This window comes from Petaurus breviceps, unplaced genomic scaffold, assembly GCF_028583685.1.
Source record: "Petaurus breviceps papuanus isolate PSGF00001 unplaced genomic scaffold, PetGlider_PUasm1.0 221, whole genome shotgun sequence".
Lineage (NCBI taxonomy): Eukaryota > Metazoa > Chordata > Mammalia > Diprotodontia > Petauridae > Petaurus > Petaurus breviceps.
In genome coordinates this window covers 4,504,026-4,511,961 of record NW_027185877.1, presented here as the reverse complement: position 1 = coordinate 4,511,961, position 7,936 = coordinate 4,504,026, and the positions used below count along the sequence as shown (strand labels likewise).

Genomic DNA, 7,936 nt, shown 5'->3' with positions numbered 1-7,936 from the left:
GGGGGGGGGGGGGGGGGGGAAGGGGACGGTGTATACAGAGGGTACCATAATGTAGCGTGTAGCGCAGGGGATCACCTTCACTACAGTAGCAATCTCAATAGGGCTTATTTTCGGGGGAGGGCTTATTTTAGAGGAATCTTACACAGTAAGGGGAGGGCTTATTTTCGGGATAGGTCTTATTATCGGGGAAACACGGTAAGACAACTGAAAATTATTTCCTGTACTTTTATTTTTCTTTTTTGAGCTTTATAACTACCATGGGAGAAAGGTTATGAGTCCATTAAGGATCCATCACAACTTGAGCCTTGGGCAAGTAACCACCTCTTGCAGTTTCAGTTTCTCTGCTATGAAATAAGGAGATCATACATGATGGCCTCCAATGCCCCATATTAGTTGAGCGATTGATATCAGATCTAAATTGTGGGTTTTGTCAATCAGTCCTTGAAGAAAATAATGAATTTAAACAGACCGAAGGGTCAGAGATATATTTATAATGTAATAGTTTACATTATATAGCACTTAAAAAGTTCACAAAGCAACTTACAACCTTAAACATTTCAATCCTCACAAGAACCCTATAATGTGATAGTGTATCCTCATTTCACAGAAAACAGACTAAGGGGAGATTAAGTGACACAGCTGGCATCTGAAAAGGGATTTGAACCTAGGTCTAACTTCAAGTCCAGCAATCTAGTCATTAATACAAGAATAGACTTCCAATGTCTTGTTGCACAAAAAGAAAAAGAAAACAGTCTATCCTTGAGGAGCTTACATTCCACTAAGTTTTGGATATTTTTTATTGGTTTTTAAAATTCATACCCCTTAATGAGTGATATGCTGAATGTACTGCCCTATCACCATTTTGTTCTGGCTTAGAAACCCTCCTTTGCTCATCTTAATGACACTTATTGGCTGTGTGACCCTGGGAAAGTCACTTAACCTCCAAATGCCTCAGTTTCCTCACCTGTAAAATGAGAACAATTATAGCACCTTCCTTCCAAAGTTGTTGTCATGACATTCAAATGAGATAATATTTGTAAAGTGCTTAGCAAAGCACCTGGAACATAGCTCTATAGAAATATTAGTTGTTATTATTGTTATTATAAATGAGATAATATTTTTAAAGCTCTTTGCACAGTGACTGGCATATGGTAGGCACTTAGAAGATTCTTCTTTCTTTCTCCAAGAGCATAAATTCTTGATCATTCCATATCTGTTTAAATTCATCTCTTCCTTATAAGCCTGACTCACAGATTCATAAATTTAGATCCAGAATCAATCAATCAACAAGTATGGAACCTTAGAGGTCATCAATTCCAAGCCTCTTATATTAAAGAAGAGAAACTGAGGCACAGAGACTTAGTTTGTCTAAGGTCACATGTATAATACATTTTAGTAATAAAAACCACCAGGAAGCCTCCCAAATCTTTACCCTCACCTGAAGATGATATCTCCCTGCTGAAATTTCTTACAGACCTTCACCTGGACCTCTCCTTTGTGGTTACCATACTCTGCTATCACATACACTTGTGTATAAATTGTTTAAATGGTAGGATTAGCCTCAGAACCAGGAAGAACTGGGGAACAAGACCTGCTTCTGCAGCATACTGGCCAAGAGAATTATTCACTGGACCTTTCAGTGACCCCACGCAATTCTCTAAATAGCTAAATTGCTGAGAAGTTGTATATCTGCATAGGTAAAGGGAATTTCTTTAAATAAAAAAAGCCCAAGTCTCTTTTCTCCCACCCCACTCCCCATTTGCAAGAGGAAAAAAAAGATTGTAAACTACCTGAAAGTATTTGTTTTGCATCTGTCTTTGTACCTGTTCCCAATTCTACAAGTAAGTATGAGTGGCACATTGTCCAGAAACTGAGAATTAGGAGAAAACTGGGCACATGTGTTTTGCTAACTTTTTATTCTGAGAGAGCTCTGAGATTTATCAAGCATATGAAGAGTAACCTCTCCCTAGCTCCCAGCACCCAGTAAATAATCTGTGTATTCAAATTAGATTTAGTTGCAGTATTAATAGACTTGCAGATTATGGATTTTATGGATACAGATGGGTGGTTTGAGAGCCTTTAACTCTGACATAGATATGTGACCATGTGCGAGTAACTCTTTTAACCTGAGTCTCAATTTTCTTAACTGTAAAATGTGGATGATACCTGCAGTAATTTTTACAAGGATCAAAGAGAAAATGAATGTAAAGTTCTTTGATAAACCTTAAAATTCTATGTACGTGACACTATTCGACTGAATTGTTTCCCTTACATTTCACCTATTAGTTATATTCTAACAGTAAGTGCTAGATATCGTTGTTATTACTAATAATAAGAGTTTTTTTTTTAAACGTTCAAATATCTTTTAATTTGCGATCAGAAATATATAACTCCAATCTGTAGTTCTGGGATACTGGGCTGTCATAACTCTCTCAGAACTTTAGGAGTTTGTCACTTTAAAGGATAAATATACGTCCAGGGTTTTCTTCTTTTTCCTTCAGAAACACAGCCGGGACCTTTATATTAAACATAGGCAAAAAGGAGACATTTAATTAAAAGTTGCAGAAATGTGTTACTGTTAATTGAATCCTTACCATAGTTACATTTTGCAAACCAATGTTAATAAAAACTCCAGTTCAAAGTGGATGGGTTTGGGGAATTGCGATAACTATTTTTTGCCTTACCTGAATCGTCAGGATAATCTTCTCAGTAAAATAAAGAAGCCAATTAGGAGGCTTTTCATTTGCAGCTATTGATCAGGTTTACACAAACTGCTAGGATTCCCGAGCGTAACAAATAAGGCGTTCAGAAACTATTAGCCAGGGTCAGGCAGGGGAAGAAAGCCAAGTACCTTTTTGCATTTTGAAAGCTTTTCACCTGTAGAGGGAATTAAAGGGCTGTGTTTTTGTGCTTTATTTTTTTTTTTCAACTTGTGTAGTTTCTGCTTCCTTCACCGATCCCATCCCCCACTCTTTAGACCTCCCTCCCTCCCTGATATTACTCCGAATTACTGAGCTATAAATTGCCTGAGAGCTTAGAAACAATCAGGTCACCACCCAACGTGAAAAGCAAAAAAGCTTCTTACTTAACGACCCAGGAAGCATGGGAAGAGGCCACGGTTGGGCTTTGGTGGACACAGGGGTGGCAAACCCAAAGTGCGGGTTGACACAGACAGTAAAAGAAACAAGGGTTGGAGGAGTGGAGGAAGCTGTTAGGAAAGCATCCCTTAACCACGGCCACACTTTCCCTGGATCCCCAAACTTGTCCGTTTCTGTCTTGGAAACTCGTGATACACGTAGGGCTCGCCTACAGCCCTGAGCTGGGAGTGGGTGGAGCTCTCTCTCCTCTGCCCCACCTATGGGAGCTGGCTTCCTCTGCACCTACCGCACCCCTTAGTAGCAGAGGCTTGTAATCATCCCACTGGGAGGATTTCGCCACCCCACTCCTCACCGTCAGCAGGCCTAAGTCGTCTGTTCTCCCCTAGCTGAACACTCCTGCTGGGTCCGGCATCCCAGTGAGAGAGACAGAGAGTACCCATTCCTCCCCTCTAGCTCAGTGGGGAGCCCGGCTTCTCGCTGCTTTCATCTTCCCGCCCGCCCTCCTCTTCTTGTCCTGCCTGTCTTCCCTCTGTCAGGTAAAATGCCCAAGTAGAACTTCTGCTTCCTCTTCCTTTCCCCCTTCCTCTCTTTCCTCCTCCTAAACCCTAGAAGAGCGGAATGCACACACAAACTCTTGGGGGTGGCAGGTGGGGGGGGGGGCTGTAGCAGACTGGGCATGCTCAGTCTCTGAGAAGGTTTTGATGGAAAGTATAAAAAAATAGAGCTTTGTATTACGCTGTCTCTTTCTCCAATGAGTAGAGCTTGCAGAACAGGTTGAGGGTCTCCCTTCTACCTTCCCAAAGGATTTATTTTATGTCCTTGATTGTCATTCCTAGGAAACCCTCCTCCTATTCCTCCCCCCCTAGTTCCAGCTCTCCCCACCTCCCCTTCACCCCCCATCTCCCTTCCTAAGTCCACGGTCCGCTGTAGGGATGGAGAGACACTAACAGTACTGGGATGGGCAATGTTGGCTGAACGGATCCACCTATTATTGGTGCTGCCTGATTGGCTCTCCAGGGTAGCGTACCCGCAAGCTAGCCAATCAGGCAGGCGGGGCTGGGGGATGATGGGCTGCCTCCTCCTCACTGGAGGGATTCCTGGAGAAGCTGCAGTGTGGGGATGCTCTAGCCCGTGCAGTGCCCCCAGTGTCTTTCCACCTCCTCTTTCTGCAGCGGCAGCGGCAGGAACAGAAGCAGCGGCAACTTGCAACCGAACCCCTGGGCGAGCCCCCTGGGCGTTGTTGCGCTAAGGGGGGCTCAGACCCCATTGGGGTGTGTGTTGTGTGCGCGCAGGGCGGGGGCGGCCAGCTGGGACTGCTGGTGGCCCTGGAAGACCTCCCACACACCCACACCCACACACCCCTTTTGTGTTGCAGGCTCTCCTCCAAAGAGCTGGAGGCAGGGAGAGAAAGCGTGTGTATTTCCTACTAGTCACCGAGGGGAGAGCCCTGAAGGACAGAGACCCACTACCACCTCCTCCAGTCTCTCTTCCCAGGTAAGGCTAGAATGTTGGTGGTGCGGCTGCCACTGCTCGTTATTAGCTTGGATCTGCCTGCAATGTTTTCTTTTCTGTACACTTGGGTTTGGGTACTGGAAGATGAAGACACTGTGAGAAAGACCAGGGTGGCCTATTGTGAGGAAGATAATAACACATGTGCTGCTAAGGGGAAAGCACTTTGTACAGCGCCAGTCATTTAAAAGCCTGGAGTTGATGTTGGACACCCCCCATCTCCTCTCTTTCCCTCTCTCCTCCGGCCCCCTCCCTTCCCAATCCCTCCCTTTTCTCTTTCCTCCTCCTTCCCTCTGTCTGTATAGGGTTTCTTTCTCATCCAGGGGAGGATTGCCTTCTGTTAAAGGAAAAATGCAGAGTGAAGGAAAGAAAAAGGATTTCATTCTCCCCGGAAAAATGCAAAAAAAAAAAAGTATAACCTGTGTTAAATGGAGGGAAGCAACGGCGGTAAAACTGCTTGCAAGGAGAGTCCACAAATCGTCAGCCTCCCAGTCTTATAAAAAAAGCATCCCTTTGACATCCCTCTCCCACCCCCAACTCGCAAGTAGATCTGTCTCTCACTTGACTTGTTCTGATCGAACCGAAGTGTGTGGGTGGGGGATAGGGATTGCTTAATTGCTGTTGATTTTAAGTGGCAACCATCTGACTTATCCTGCTTCCAGCTGCCCTGTATTGCTAACAGTTTGGCACTACACGGTAGTAGTAGTGTCTCAACAACTTTCAAGGTTTGGGGATCAGTAAAAACAGGAATGACTACTTTCCTTGGGGTTTCTTTGCTCTGACCTTTCCATGTGAGGGGAATCCCCACACGTAAAGTTAGATTACAATTGCCCTCCTGAAATCGTCTTTGTCAGGAGAGTCAATCTTCAACTGTGCAAGACTCCTCTTTCTTTTGGTCAAGATGGAGAAACCATACTTTCTGAAATGACAACCCTTTTTGAGATATTAAAATAGAAGCTTTTTTGCATTGTCATTGATCCTACAAGTGAAAGTTGATTTTTCTTAATTTCTTTCTATCCTCCTGCTGTCTATTCTCCCCTCTCTTATCTAGATAACTTTTTTTTTTCATAACCCAACGGAATTCTTAATGTCTGTATTCAATGTGTTTACTCAGTTTCAGCACTTCCTTGAGGAGCCACATGTAGGCTGAAGCTTGCTAAGGCTCTTTCTGTAATTGGCACAAAGTTTAGAGAGCAAGGCTTTGAAAGTAGCCAAATTGTTAATTCCACACCAGGAAAATACTTCTTCTTTTCTTCTTTCTTGCTGCAAGAATGACAAAGATATCAAAACAATCCTGCTCCTTGCTAAGTCTGTAGTAGGGAAATTAAACATTCTTATTGGGAAAAGCCTCAATGGTAGTTTCAACGTTCTGTAATTCAATCATCACTGATCCAAGCTGCCTTTAACCATTATTCATCAGACCCAGCTGAGTGATTTCTGTCAGATGGGAAATGGTAGGGAGAAGTCTCTAGGTAAATGTATCTGGAAAGCTTTCCAAACAAAGTCCTAAATGAGCACAGAAAAGCAGGCAGATGTTAATTTTCAAATAAATCTTTTCCTTTGATTGTTGTGGGTGGGTACAGGAGAATGGGGACACAAAGTGTCAAGTCTCATTTTCTTTACCTGACTTCTTTTTCTGACATGAAAAAAGGGAATTTCCATTCTTTAGTCACCTTATATTATTTAGTAGCTACTAGAAAGCATCATTCCTAAATATTATTTTTCATTCAGAAATTGGTCACTTTGGGTGCCCATGTGTCAAGATGACTTTATAATTGCCAAGACTCTAGTGCTCAGTATTGTAATGTAGTGGTTGGGGAATTAACTGATTTAAATTTTTTAAATTTTAAAATATTTGATTTAAGTTTTTTAAATTTTAAAATATTTGGGGGGGGTATTCTATCTCCCTATTCAGAGCTTCCTCAAATGATTCAAAGTGCCACCTTTTGGTTACAAGGACAAAAGGACAATTCTTTAATTTTCTCATGAATATAACTAAATATTCAAGTTTCAGTTTAGATAGACTGGATAGCAAGCCCACCATCAGCTTTTTACATGTGGGCAACATGAGATTCTGTTATTGTTGATCACTTTCATAGAAAAAACATGGAACTTCGCCTTGAATCCTAGCACCTGTTTTTCCTGAAGGTTTTTTTTTAAAGACATTAATTACAGTAATACTATTTAAAGAAAATACTTGTAAAAACTTAGTTTTTCACTCACTTTTCAAAAATTCGGTAGAGATAATTTATTTTCAAAATTGAAATAGGTAGTTTAAATTTTGTGGGTAGCTTGGTTTGGGAAAGGACTTTTTAAAAACAACCACAGGGCAGATGATAATGACATACTGATAGTGACATAATGCGCTGTTGCCCTTGCAAAAAGCAACAAATGTTTGAATGCTTCAATTTCATACAAATACCATTTTCTTTCCTCCTTGAAAAGATGTCTTAAAGGGAGTGTCAGTGATGTTTGATATCAAGGCTGTTAATTAGATTGCATGACATTGCTGTGAAATAAGATTGTTAACTCATTGAAAAGGCTTCTTTACAAATTTTCTAGGTAAATATATACGTGTGTGTGTGTGTGATGAGTGGTTGGTTGCAGTGTAGCATATAACCTTATTTTATAAATGGTACATATGAGTTACCATATTTGACAAGACTGGTTTATCTAATCAGGAAGTATGAAAGAGTACAGCATTATGTTTGTATTATAAAATTTGCACATGTTATATTTTCTTTCTGTTAAAGGCGAGGAGCTAGAACTCAACATTTTGTTTTTGGTTGTATTTGTAGGACTGGGAGTAAGATAAATTGTTGTTTATTAGAAGTATGGAAGATGGTATGAATTTCCACTTAGCTAAATGATACCATAAACATAAAATCAAATCTTCATGACCTCTCTCTCAGTGTATTGAATTTAGAGTAGGAATTCTTAAAGCAGATTTGTAGAGTCTTCTTATCCATGAAACTCATGGCTAACAAATAATTAGGTGGTCCTGAAATACTTATTGTCCAGAAGGTGATAAAATATTGTAGTTTATTTTAGGATAGGGGTATTCTCTGTTGGTTAGTTTCTGCCTGGAAAATGAGAACATTATTTATAAAGGCATTAAAAGGGCAATGTTGTTATTTTACAGAGGAATGCACATATTGTCTAATTTTATAAATGACTAGGATCAAAGTTGGACTTACCGTTTAGCATTAACATTAACATACAGCGACTAGGATTAGGCCAAATATTTATGCAGTTGGAAAATGAAATGTTTTGTCTTCTATTTCATGTCTTTCAATCGTTCCAAAGATCAATTTTTTGTAGTTACATTT

General features: G+C 40.8%; 1 protein-coding gene across 4 annotated transcripts in view; it reads left to right on the top strand.

Annotated features, from left to right (window-relative positions):
- Positions 1-3,410: 3,410 nt before the first annotated feature.
- SYT1 (synaptotagmin 1) overlaps positions 3,411-7,936 on the top strand; it is a 766,356-nt gene continuing 761,830 nt past the window's right edge. For 3 of the 4 annotated variants that reach the window (XM_069094804.1, XM_069094805.1, XM_069094802.1), the window contains exon 1: positions 4,171-4,592. The gene's annotated coding sequence lies outside the window, so the exon portion shown is untranslated. Of the gene's footprint in view, positions 3,635-4,170; positions 4,593-7,936 lie in introns of those variants that run through there. The other variant, XM_069094803.1, reaches the window with a different exon arrangement.